The sequence below is a fragment of the Stomoxys calcitrans genome, chromosome 1, assembly GCF_963082655.1.
Source record: "Stomoxys calcitrans chromosome 1, idStoCalc2.1, whole genome shotgun sequence".
In the NCBI taxonomy this organism is placed as follows: Eukaryota; Metazoa; Arthropoda; class Insecta; order Diptera; family Muscidae; genus Stomoxys; species Stomoxys calcitrans.
In genome coordinates, this window is record NC_081552.1 from 86609643 (window position 1) to 86622751 (window position 13109).

Below are 13109 nucleotides of genomic sequence, written 5' to 3' on the forward strand. Positions count from 1 at the left end.
CCGTCCGTCTGTCTGTCGAAAGTACGCTAACTTCCGAAGGAATAAAGCTAGCCGCTTCAAATTTTGCACAAATACTTCTTATTAGTGTAGGTCGTCTGGTATTGCTGCCATATAAACCGATCTTGGGTCTTGACTTCTTGAGCTCCTAGAGTGCGCAATTCTTATCCGATTGGGATGAAATTTTGCACGACGTGTTTTGTTATGATATATAACTACTGTGCCAAGTATGCTTCAAATCGGCTCATAACCTGATATAGCTGTCGTATAAACCGATCTGGGATCTTGACTTCTTCAGCCTCTACAGGTCGCAATTATTATCCGATTTGCCTGAAATTTTGTACGACGGATTCTCTCATGACCATCAACATGCGTGTTTATTATGGTCTGAATTGGTTTATAGCCCGATACAGCATCACATATAAATCGATCTCTCTATTTTACTTCTTGAGCCCCCAAAGAGTCCAATGTACACAGGTCTCCAATGTATAATTTAATTGTGGTCCAAACCGGACCATAACTTGATATCGCTCTAATAGCAGTGCAAATCTTTTCTTATATCCTTATTTGCCTAAGAAGAGATGCCGGGAAAGAACTCGACAAATGCGATCCATGGTGGAGGGTATATAAGATTCGGCCCGGTCGAACTTAGCACGCTTTTACTTCCGTCCGTCTGTCCGTCCGTCTGTCCGTCCGTCTGTCTGTCAAAAGCACGCTAACTTCCGAAGGAGTGAAGCTAGCCGCTTGAAATTTTTCACGAATGCTTCTTATTAGTGTAAGTCGGTTGGTATTGTAAATGGGCCATATCGGTCCATGTTTTGATATAGCTTCCATATAAACCGATCTTGGGTCTTGACTTCTTGAGCCTCTAAAGAGCGCAATTCTTATCCGATTGGAATGAAATTTTGCACGACGTGTTTTATTGTGATATCCAATGACTGTTCCAAGTATGGTTCAAATCGGTTCATAACCTGATATAGCTGCTATATAAACCGATCTTGGGTCTTGACTTTTTGAGCCTCTAGAGTGCGCAATTCTTATCCGATTGGAATGAAATTTTGCACGACGTGTTTTATTATGATATCCAATTACTTTTTCAAGTATGGTTCAAGTCGGTCCATAACCTGATATAGCTGCCATATAAACCGATCTTGGGTCTTGATTTCTTGAGCCTCTAGAGTGCGCAATTCTTATCCTATTGGAATGAAATTTTGCACGTAGTATTTTGTTATGATGTACAATAACTGTGCTAAGTATGGTTTAAATCGGTTTATAACCGGATATAGCTATCATATAAACCGATCTTGGGTCTTGATTTCTTGAGCCTCCAGAATGCGCAATTCTTATCCGATTGGAATGAAATTTTGCACGTAGTATTTTGTTATGATGTACAATAACTGTCCTATGTATGGTTCAAATCGGTCCATAACCTAATATAGCTGCCATATAAACCGATCTTGGGTCTTGACTTCTTGAGCCTCGAGAGTGCGCAATTCTTATCCGATTGGAATGCAATTTTGCACTCATTATTTTGTTATAATATCCAACAACTGTGTCAAGTATGGTTCAAATCAGTTCATAACCTGATATAGCTGTCGTATAAGCCGATCTTGGGTCTTGACTTCTTGAGCCTCCAGAATGCGCAATTCTTATCCGATTGGAATGAAATTTTGCACGACGTGTTTTATTATGATATCCAATAACTGTTTCAAGTATGGTTCAAATCAGTTCATAACCTGATATAGCTGTCGTGTAAACCGATCTTGGGTCTTGACTTTTTGAGCCTCCAGAATGCGCAATTCTTATCCGATTGGAATAAAATTTTGTACGACGTGTTTTATTATGATATCCAATAACTGTTCCAAGTATGGTTCAAATCGTTTTATAACCTGATATAGCTGCCATATAAACCGATCTTGGGTCTTGACTTCTTGAGCCTCTAGAGAGCGCAATTCTCATCCGATTGGAATGAAATTTTGCTCGACGTGTTGTGCTATGATATCCAAAAACTGTGCCAAGTATGGTTCAAATCGGTTCATAACCTGATATAGCTGTCATATAAACAGATCTGGGGACTTGACTTTTTGAGCTTCTAGAGGGCGCAATTCCTATCCGATTTGGCTGAATTTTAGCAAGACGTATTTTTTTCTTACTTTAAACAACTATGTCAAATAAGGTTAAAATCGGTTCATTACCTGATATAGCTGCCATATAAACCGATCTGGGATCTCGACTTCTTCAGCCTCTAAAGGTCGCAATTATTATCCGATTTGCCTGAAATTTTGTACGATGGATTGTCTCATGAACATCAACATATGTGTATTATGGTCTGAATCGGTCGGTAGCCCGATACAGCTCCCATATAAATCGATCACTCTATTTTACTTTTTGAGCTCACAAAGGGCGCAATTCTTATTCGAATTGGCTGACATTTTACACAGGTCTCCAACATATAATTGAATTCTGGTTCAAACCGGACCATATTTATGTATCGCTCTAATAGCAGAGCAAATCTTTTATTATACGCTTTTTTTGCCTAAGAAGAAAGAACTCCGGGAAAGAACTCGACAAATGCGATCCATGGTGGAGGGTATATAAGATTTGGCCCGGCCGAATATAGCACGCTTTTACTTGTTTTTCTTTTAATTGTCAAACCCTTATTGAAAATTCCCTTATTTGGTAGCAGTGAGTATTACAACCCTACATATCCTTGACAATAAAAAAAGAACAAGTAAGGGCATGCAAAGTTCGTCCGGGCGGAATCTTATATTCTTTCCACCATGAATTGCATTTGTCATGTTGTTTGCGCAGTATTTCTTTTAGGCTTTATAAATTTATAGTCCGATTCGGATCATAAATGAATTGAATGTTGTCCAATCGGATAAGAATTGCGCCTTGTGCGGGCTCAAGAAGCATAATCGGGAGATCGGTTTATATGGGAGCTATATCAGGCTATAGAGCTATTCAGACCATATTGTACACGTATGTTAAAGGTCGTGAGAGAAGCCGCTGTAAAAATGTAAGCCAAATCGGATACGAATTGTGACCTCTAGTGGCTTAAGAAGTCAAGACCCAAGATCGGTTTATATGGCAGCTATATCAGGTTATGAACTGATTTGAACCATACTTGGCACAGTTGTTGGATATCATAACAGAACACGTCGTGCAAAAATTAATTTTAATCGGATAAGAATTGCTCACTCTAGAGGCTCAAGAAGTCAAGACACAAGATCGGTTTATGTGGCAGCTATATCAAAACATGGACCGATTTGGTCCCTTTACAATCCTATCTGACATACACTGATAGGAAGTATTAGTGCAAAATTTCAAGCTCCTAACATTACTCCTTCGAAAGTTAGAGTGCTTTCGACAAACGGACGAATGGCCGGACAGACGGACGGACATGGCTAGATCGACTAAAAATGTCGTGACGATCAAGAATATATATATACTTTATGGAGTCTCGAACGATTATTTTGAAGTATTACAAACGGAATGACGAAACTAGTACACCTCCATTCTGTGGTGGAGGGTATGAAAAACATAAGCCCGACTGGGCGATCTGGGTCTTGGGTTTTTCCAATTTGTTATTATTGTAGTTATATGTGCGGTATCTCTTTTTAGGCAAACAATGAATATTGAATAAGAACTGTTATGGTATTGCAGCTATATCAAGTTAAGGTCCGATTCGGACCATAAATGAATGCTGAACATTGTAGAAATCATTGTGTAATATTTCAGTTCATTCGGATAAGAATTGCGCCTTGCAGGAGCTCAAGAAGCAAAATCGGTAGATAGGTTTATATGGGGGCTGTATCAAGCTATTGATCGATTCAGACCATATTGGACACGTATGTTGAAGGTCATGAGAGAAGCCGTTGTACAAAATCAGAGAATTCGGATGAGAATTGCGCCCTCTAGAGGCTCAAGAAGTCAAGACCCCAGATCGGTTTATATGGCAGCTATATCAAAACATGGACGCATTTGAACCATGCTTTGTTGTTGGAAGTGATACCAAAACAGTACGTGCAAAAATTCAGTCAAATCGGACGAGAATTGCGCCCAGATGCCGTCTTTAAACGTTTATTGGTTTGAAAGTAAGCTATTGGGTTGCCTAAAAAGTAATTGCGGATTTTTTAAAAGAAAGTAAATGAATTTTTAAAAAAACTTAGAATGAACTTTAATCAAATATATAATTGCTTTTGCCATCTTCCTGGCAAATTTAGTATTCCACGCTCATAGAACTTCTGGCCTTTATCTGCAAAAAACTGAACCAAGTGCGATTTTATAGCCTCATCATTGCCGAAAGTTTTACCATTTAAGGAGTTCTGCAAAGATCGAAATTAATGGTAGTCTGATGGTGCAAGGTCAGGGCTATATGGTGGATGCATCAAAAGTTCCCAGCCAAGCTCGCTCAGTTTTTGGCGAGTGACCAAAGATGTGTGCGGTCTAGCGTTGTCCTGGTGGAATATGATATCTTTACGATTGACCAATTCTGGTCGGTTCTCCTTGATGGCTGTATTCAATTTGTCCAATTGTTGACTCAAAATATACCACACCCTTCCAATCCCACCAAACAGACAGCATAACCTTCTTTTGGTGGATATCAGCCTTTGAAGTGGTTTGAGCTGGTTTACTATGCTTGGACCATGATCGTTTTCGACTAACGTTGTTGTAAACAATCCATTTTTCATCTCCAGTTATGATTCGTTTTAAAAACGGGTCGAATTCATTGCGTTTAAGGTGCATATCACAAGTGTTGATTCGGTTTGTTAAATGAATTTCTTTCAATACATGTGGTACCCATATTAAAATTGACGCCAAACAAACAAATGTAAACAATATTTCGCACACTCTTTTTCTAAAGCAAGCTAAACGTAACAGCTGATAACTGACAGAAGAAAGAATGCAATTACAGAGTCACAAGCCGTTGAAAAAATTTGTCAACGCCGACTATATTACTACTATATTACCGACAATTACTTTTTGGGCAACCCAATATATAACCATTTTGAGACTTGTTAGACCTTTCAGTATGGGTCTTGTGCTGATTATGACATCACAAATAAGTATCAAGGCAATTTCCTAACATATGAGCATGTCATTTAGAAAATAATCACCACATTAGCTTTTCGGTGCTTAACTTAAGGATTATTGCAACCTCCAGTAGAATCTCCGTATGTGATTTTTTCCATCATCATTATCACATGGAACATGCACTTGAAGGGCGATTACATAGTCTGCTGTTGCATCTACAATCGTCGCAATAACCATTTGCCATGAAGCAAGTCAACAGACAGAATTGTTTTAAGGATTACATTTCAAATATTTAACAGGATCAAATAAGCTAAAACACACAGGCATTTGAGCTTTGAAATCTTTGCGTATTGCAAACGGCGAATGTTGCATGGGTGTGTAAAAACTGGTTTTGGGATGTTAGTTACGATTTTTCTATTTTTTTGTTTTTCATTTCTCAATGCTTGGCACTTTGTCTATCTCACAACAATATCCATAAACATTTGTTGCGCAATTTCTACACATTAGAGAAAACAAGTAAAAGCGTGCTAAGTTCGGCCGGGCCGAATCTTATATACCCTCCACCATGGATCGCATTTGTCGAGTTCTTTTCCCGGCATCTCCTCTTAGGCAAAAAAGGATATAAGAAAAGAGTTGCTCTGCTATTAAAACGATATCAAGATATGGTCCGGTTCGGACCACAATTAAATTATATGTTGGAGACCTGTGTAAAATTTCAGCCAATTCGTATAAGAATTGCGCCCATTGGGGCTCACGAAATAAAATAGAGAGAACGATTTATATGGGATCTGTATCGGGCTATAAACCGATTCAGACCATAATAAACACGTTTGTTGATGGTCATGAGAGGATCCGTCGCACAAAATTTCAGGCATATCGGATAATAATTGCGACCTCTAGGGGTCAAGAAGTCAAGATCCCAGATCGGTTTATATGACAGCTATATCAGGTTATGAACCGATTTGAACCTGATTTGACACTATGTAGTTGAAAGTAAAAATAAAATACGTCATGCAAAATTTCAGCCAAATCGGATAGGAATTGCGCCCTCTAGAAGCTCAAGAAGTCAAATCCCCAGATCGGTTTATATGGCAGCTATATCAGGTTATGGACCGATTTAAACCATACTTGGCACAGTTGTTGGGTATCATAACAAAACACGTCGTGCGAAATTCCATTCCATTCGGATAAGAATTGCGCCCTCTAGAGGCTCAAGAATTCAAGACCCAAGATCGGTTTATATGACAGCTATATCAGGTTATGGACCGATTTAAACCATACTTGGCACAGTTGTTGGATATCATAACAAAACACGTCGTGCAAAATTTCATTTCAATCGGATAAGAATTGCGCACTCTAGAGGCTCAAGAAGTCAAGACCCAAGATCGGTTTATATGGCAGCTATATCAGGTTATGGATCGATTTGAACCATACTTGGCACAGTTGTTGGATATCATAACAAAACATGTCGTGCGAAATTTCACTCTGATCGGATAAGAATTGCGCACGCTAGAGGCTCAAGAAGTCAAGACCCAAGATCGGTTTATATGGCAGCTATATCAGGTTATGGACCGATTTGAACCATTTGAACCATACTCGATCTAGCCATGTCCGTCCGTCTGTCCGTCCGTCCGTCCGTCCGTCCGTCCGTCCGTCCGTCCGTCCGTCCGTCCGTCCGTCTGTCTGTCGAAAGCACGCTAACTTCCGAAGGAGTAAAGCTAGCCGCTTGAAATTTTGCACAAATACTTCTTATTAGTGTAGGTCGGTTGGTATTGTAAATGGGCCATATCGGTCCATGTTTTGATATAGCTGCCATACAAACCGATCTTGGGTCTTGACTTCTTGAGCCTCTAGAGTGCGCAATTCTTATCCGATTGGGATGAAATTTCGCACGGCGTGTTTTGTTATGATATCCAACAACTGTGCCAAGTATGGTTCAAATCGATCCATAACCTGATATAGCTGCCATATAAACCGATCTTGGGTCTTGACTTCTTGAGCCTCTAGAGTGCGCAATTCTTATTCGATTGGAATGAAATTTTGCACGACGTGTTTTGTTATGATATCCAACAACTGTGTCAAGTATGGTTCAAATCGGTCTATAACCTGATATAGCTGCCATATAAACCGATCTTGGGTCTTGACTTCTTGAGCCTCTAGAGTGCACAATTCTTATTCGATTGGAATGAAATTTTGCACGACGTGTTTTGCTATGATATCCAACAACTGTGCCAAGTATGGTTCAAATCGGTCTATAACCTGATATAGCTGCCATATAAACCGATCATGGGCCTTGACTACTTGAACCTTTAGAGTGCGCAAATCTTTTCCGATTGGAATGAAATTTTGCACGACGTGTTTTGTTATTATATCCAACAACTGTGCCTAGTATGGTTCAAATCGGTCCATAACCTGATATAGCTGCCATATAAACCGATCTGGGGTCTTGACTTCTTGAGCCTCTAGAGTGCGCAATTCTTATCCGATTGGAATGAAATTTTGCACGACGTGTTTTGTTATTATATCCAACAACTGTGCCAGGTATGGTTCAAATCGGTCCATAACCTGATATAGCTGCCATATAAACCGATCTTGGACCTTGACTTCTTGAGCCTCTAGAGTACGCAATTCTTATCCGATTGGAATGGAATTTCGCACGACGTGTTTTGTTATTATACCCAACAACTGTGCCAAGTATGGTTTAAATCGCTTCATAACCTGATATAGCTGCCATATAAACCGATCTTGGGTCTTGACTTCTTGAGCCTCTAGAGGGCGCAATTCTTATCCGATTTGAATGAATTTTTGCACGAAGTATTTCGTTATGATATCCAACAACTGTGCCAAGTATGGTTGAAATCGGTTCATAACCTGATATAGCTGTCATATAAACAGATCTGGGGATTTGACTTCTTGAGCTTCTAGCTTCAATTCCTATCCGATTTATCTGAAATTTTGCATGACGTATTTTATTTTTACTTTCAACAACTGTGTCAAATGAGGTTCAAATCGGTTCATAACCTGATATAGCTGCCATATAAACCGATCTGGGATCTTGACCCCTAGAGGTCGCAATTATTATCCGATATGCCTGAAATTTTGTACGATGGATCCTCTCATGACCATTAACAAACGTGTTTATTATGGTCTGAATCGTTCTATAGCCCGATACAGATCCCATATAAATCGTTCTCTCTATTTTACTCGTGAGCCCCAATGGGAGCAATTCTTATACGAATTGGCTGAAATTTTACACAGGTCTCCAACATAATATAATTTAATTGTGGTCCGAACCGGACCATATCTTGATATCGTTTTAATAGCAGAGCAACTCTTTTCTTATATCCTTTTTTGCCTAAGAAGAGATGCCGGGAAAAGAACTCGACAAATGCGATCCATGGTGGAGGGTATATAAGATTCGGCCCGGCCGAACTTAGCACGCTTTTACTTGTTATTATTAATTGTACGAAATAAATTGTGTTTTAATAGTATAAGTTGTTCATTGATCAAGATTATATTGTGTTCAATTTCACACATATGTAATGCGAATAGAAGTGAAAATGAGCCAAATATATGTCTCGCTGATATCATTTACAGCTTGACAAAAAAGAAATATGAACAGAATGAAGAGAGCCGGGAGGCTCATAATGGAAATGACAATGTTTCTTCTCTTTTCCGAAGCCTAGGGTCATTAACTAATATATGTATATCATATATATATATATATATATATATATATATATATATATATATATATATATATATACATATATATATATATATATATGTATATATATATATATATATATATATATATATATCTATATATATATATATATATATATATATATATATATATATATATATATATATATATATATATATATATATATATATATATATATATATATATATATATATATATATATATATATTAGATTGTGTATAAAACACGTATAATATTGCTTAATATATATATATATAAATATAAAGATATATATATATATATATATATATATATATATATATATATATATAATCTAATACAATAATCTAATATATAATCTAATACAATGAAATAAGAATTTTCTATTCATGTGAAAAATATCAATTTTTAATTTTTATTAAAACAGTAAATAACAAGTAAAAGCGTGCTAAGTTCGGCCGGGCCGAATCTTATATACCCTCCACCATGGATTGCATTTGTCGAGTTCTTTTTCCGGCATCCCTTCTTAGGCAAAAAAGGATATAAGAAAAGAGTTGCTCTGCTATTAAAACGATATCAAGATATGGTCCGGTTCGGACCACAATTAAATTATATGTTGGAGACCTGTGTAAAATTTCAGCCAATTCGTATAAGAATTGCGCCCATTGGGGCTCACGAATTAAAAAAGAGAGAACGATTTATATAGGATCTGTATCGGGCTATAGACCGATTCAGACCATAATAAACACGTTTGTTGATGGTCATGAGAGGATCCGTCATACAAAATTTCAGGCATATCGGATAATAATTGCGACCTCTAGGGGTCAAGAAGTCAAGACCCAAGATCGGTTTATATGGCAGCTATATCAGGTTATGGACCGATTTGAACCATACTTGGCACAGTTGTTGGATATCGTAACAAAACACGTCCTTCAAAATTTCATTTCAATCGGATAAGAATTGCGCACTCTAGAGGCTCAAGAAGTCAAGACCCAAGATCGGTTTATATGGCAGCTATATCAGGTTATGAACCGATTTGAACCATACTTGGCACAGTTGTTGGGTATCGTAACAAAACACGTCGTGCAAAATTTCATTCCAATCGGATAAGAATTGCGCACGCTAGAGGCTCAAGAAGTCAAGACCCAAGATCGGTTTATATGGCAGCTATATCAGGTTATGAACCGATTTGAACCATACTTGGCACAGTTTTTGGATATCATAACAAAACACGTCGTGCAAAATTTCATTCCAATCGGATAAGAATTGCGCACTCTAGAGGCTCAAGAAGTCAAGACCCAAGATCGGTTTATATGGCAGCTATATCAAAACATGGACCGATATGGCCCATTTACAATACCAACCGACCTACACTAATAAGAAGTATTTGTGCAAAATTTCAAGCGGCTAGCTTTACTCCTTCGGAAGTTAGCGTGCTTTCGACAGACAGACGGACGGACGGACGGACGGACGGACAGACGGACAGACGGACGGACATGGCTAGATCGACATAAAATGTCACGACGATCAAGAATATATATACTTTATGGGGTCTCAGACGAATATTTCGAGTAGTTACAAACAGAATGACGAAATTAGTATACCCCCCATCTTATGGTGGAGGGTATAAAAATAATTAAAGAAATTAATATTTTTTATGCGTTAATAACCACTTTAATTGGATTTTTGAGCTTAGCATATATCCAAATTGCAAAATTGTTGATCAATAGATCAAATTCCTCTATAGGACCGATTTCAGAAATTTTTTTAATTGAATATACACATTTCTTATTTGAATCAAGTTTTTAATTCTGTGTACTAGATCTGGTAAAATATCGATGAGACTATCGATATATTATTTTTTTTCTGAATATCGATTGATATTTTTCGTATCGATATAAATGGATCTCCTGACTTTTACTCCTTATTTTCGTTGGAAATAAAGGTGATGGGAAATTAACGATAACATCGATACTATTGATATTTATTGAAAGAATTATCGAAAAAAATGTTGCGATTAACGATAAATTGCCAGCTCTAATGGATACGCCGCTAGCAAACTTGCGATTGTGATGATCCAAAATCATCTAGCCTAGTCAAACTTTAAAATGTAGACAGCCTTGTTATCGCTGGTTTTTCGTATGATGAGAAATGAAAAGAAGAAAAGATTCTTGCCAAAAACACCTGTTGTGTCACGTACTGGTAAAATGAAAAAAAATCTGAATTAGGTTCTCATTTTTTAGATGAAAACTGTAAATCGATATTCTCCATAAATACTAAGTTATCATACAAGCACAGAAAAAATATAAACCTAAAATTTACAGATTGAACATTGTATTGACTGATATAAATCTTTTCAAACAAGGTGTTTATTGCTTCAATTATTTTTGACATTGAAATCCGATTTTTATACCCTCCACCATAAGATGGGGGTATACTAATTTCGTCATTCTGTTTGTAACTACTCGAAATAATCGTCTGAGACCCCATAAAGTATATATATTCTTGATCGTCGTGACATTTTATGTCGATCTAGCCATGTCCGTCCGTCTGTCCGTCCGTCCGTCTGTCTGTCGAGAGCACGCTAACTACCGAAGGAGTAAAGCTATTGCACAAATAATTCTAATTAGTGTAGGTCGGTTGGTATTGTAAATGGGCCATATCGGTCCATGTTTTGATATAGCTGCCATATAAACCGATCTTGGGTCTTGATTTCTTGAGCCTCTAGCGTGCGCAATTCTTATCCGATTGGAATGAAATTTTGCACGACGTGTTTCGCTATGATATCCAACAACTGTGCCAAGTATAGTTCAAATCGGTCCATAACCTGATATAGCTGCCATATAAACCGATCTTGGGTCTTGACTTCTTGAGCCTCTAGCGTGCACAATTCTTATCCGATCAGATTGAAGTTTTGCACGACGTGTTTTGTTATGATACCCAACAACTGTGCCAAGTATGGTTTAAATCGGTCTATAACCTGATATAGCTGCCATATAAACCGATCTTGGGTCTTGCCTTCTTGAGCCTCTAGCGTGCACAATTCTTATCCGATCAGATTGAAATTTTGCACGACGTGTTTTGTTATTATGTCCAACAACTGTGCCAAGTATGGTTCAAATTGGTCAATAACCTGATATAGGTGCCATATAAACAGATCTGGGGATTTGACTTCTTGAGCTTCTAGAGGGCGCAATTCCTATCGGATTTGGCTGAAATTTTGCATGACGTATTTTATTTTTACTTTCAACAACTGTGTAAAATAAGGTTCAAATCGGTTCATAACCTGATACAGCTGCCATATAAACCGATCTGGGATCTTGACTTCTTTAACCCTAGAGGTCGCAATTATTATTCGATATGCCTGAAATTTTGTACGACGGATCCTCTCATGACCATCAACAAACGTGTTTATTATGGTTTGAATCGGTCTATAGCCCGATGCAGATCCCATATAAATCGTTCTCTCTATTTTACTTCGTGAGCCCCAATGGGCCCAATTCTTATACGAATTGGCGGAAATTTTATACAGGTCTCCAACATATAATATAATTGTGGTCCGAACCGGACCATATCTTGATATCGTTTTAATAGCAGAGCAACTCTTTTCTTATATCCTTTTTTGCCTAAGAAGAGATACCGGGAAAAGAACTAGACAAATGCGATCCATGGTGGAGGGTATATAAGATTCGGCCCGGCCGAACTTAGCACGCTTTTACTTGTTTTGTATCAATACAAGTGATTGGTAAAGAGAGCATACGTTGAGCATATTTTTAATTGTACGAATTAAATTGTTATTTAATAATACAAATTATGAGTATCAATTTTTTGCGTTCTGTTGTGTCATCTTTCACCCATATAATGCGAAGGAGTGCGAATGCGCCAAATGGTGGTGTGAGTAGTCAAAAAATATTAAGACATAATGAAAGGGCTTTTTATTTATCTTTCAATAAAATAAAATAATTCATATAATAATATTTGTTGAGTTAAAAAGAAAGTGTTAGAAAGTGTTATGCTGAAATAGTGTAAAGCAAAAAGAAAATAGGATGTGAAAAAATTAAATAAGAACATTCTAAACGCAACAAATTTTGGGGACATGAAAGAAGGTAGCTGAGGTATTTATAAATTTTATTTATTATACCCTCCACCAAACGATGGGGGGTATACTAATTTCGTCATTCTGATTGTAACTACTCGAAATATTCGTCTGAGACCCCATAAAGTATATATATTCTTGATCGTTGTGAAATTTTATGTCGATCTAGCCATGTCCGTCCGTCTGTCCGTCCGCCCGTCTGTCTGTCGAAAGCACGATAACTTCCGAAGGAGTAAAGCTAGTCGTTTGAAATTGTGCACAAATACTTCTAAT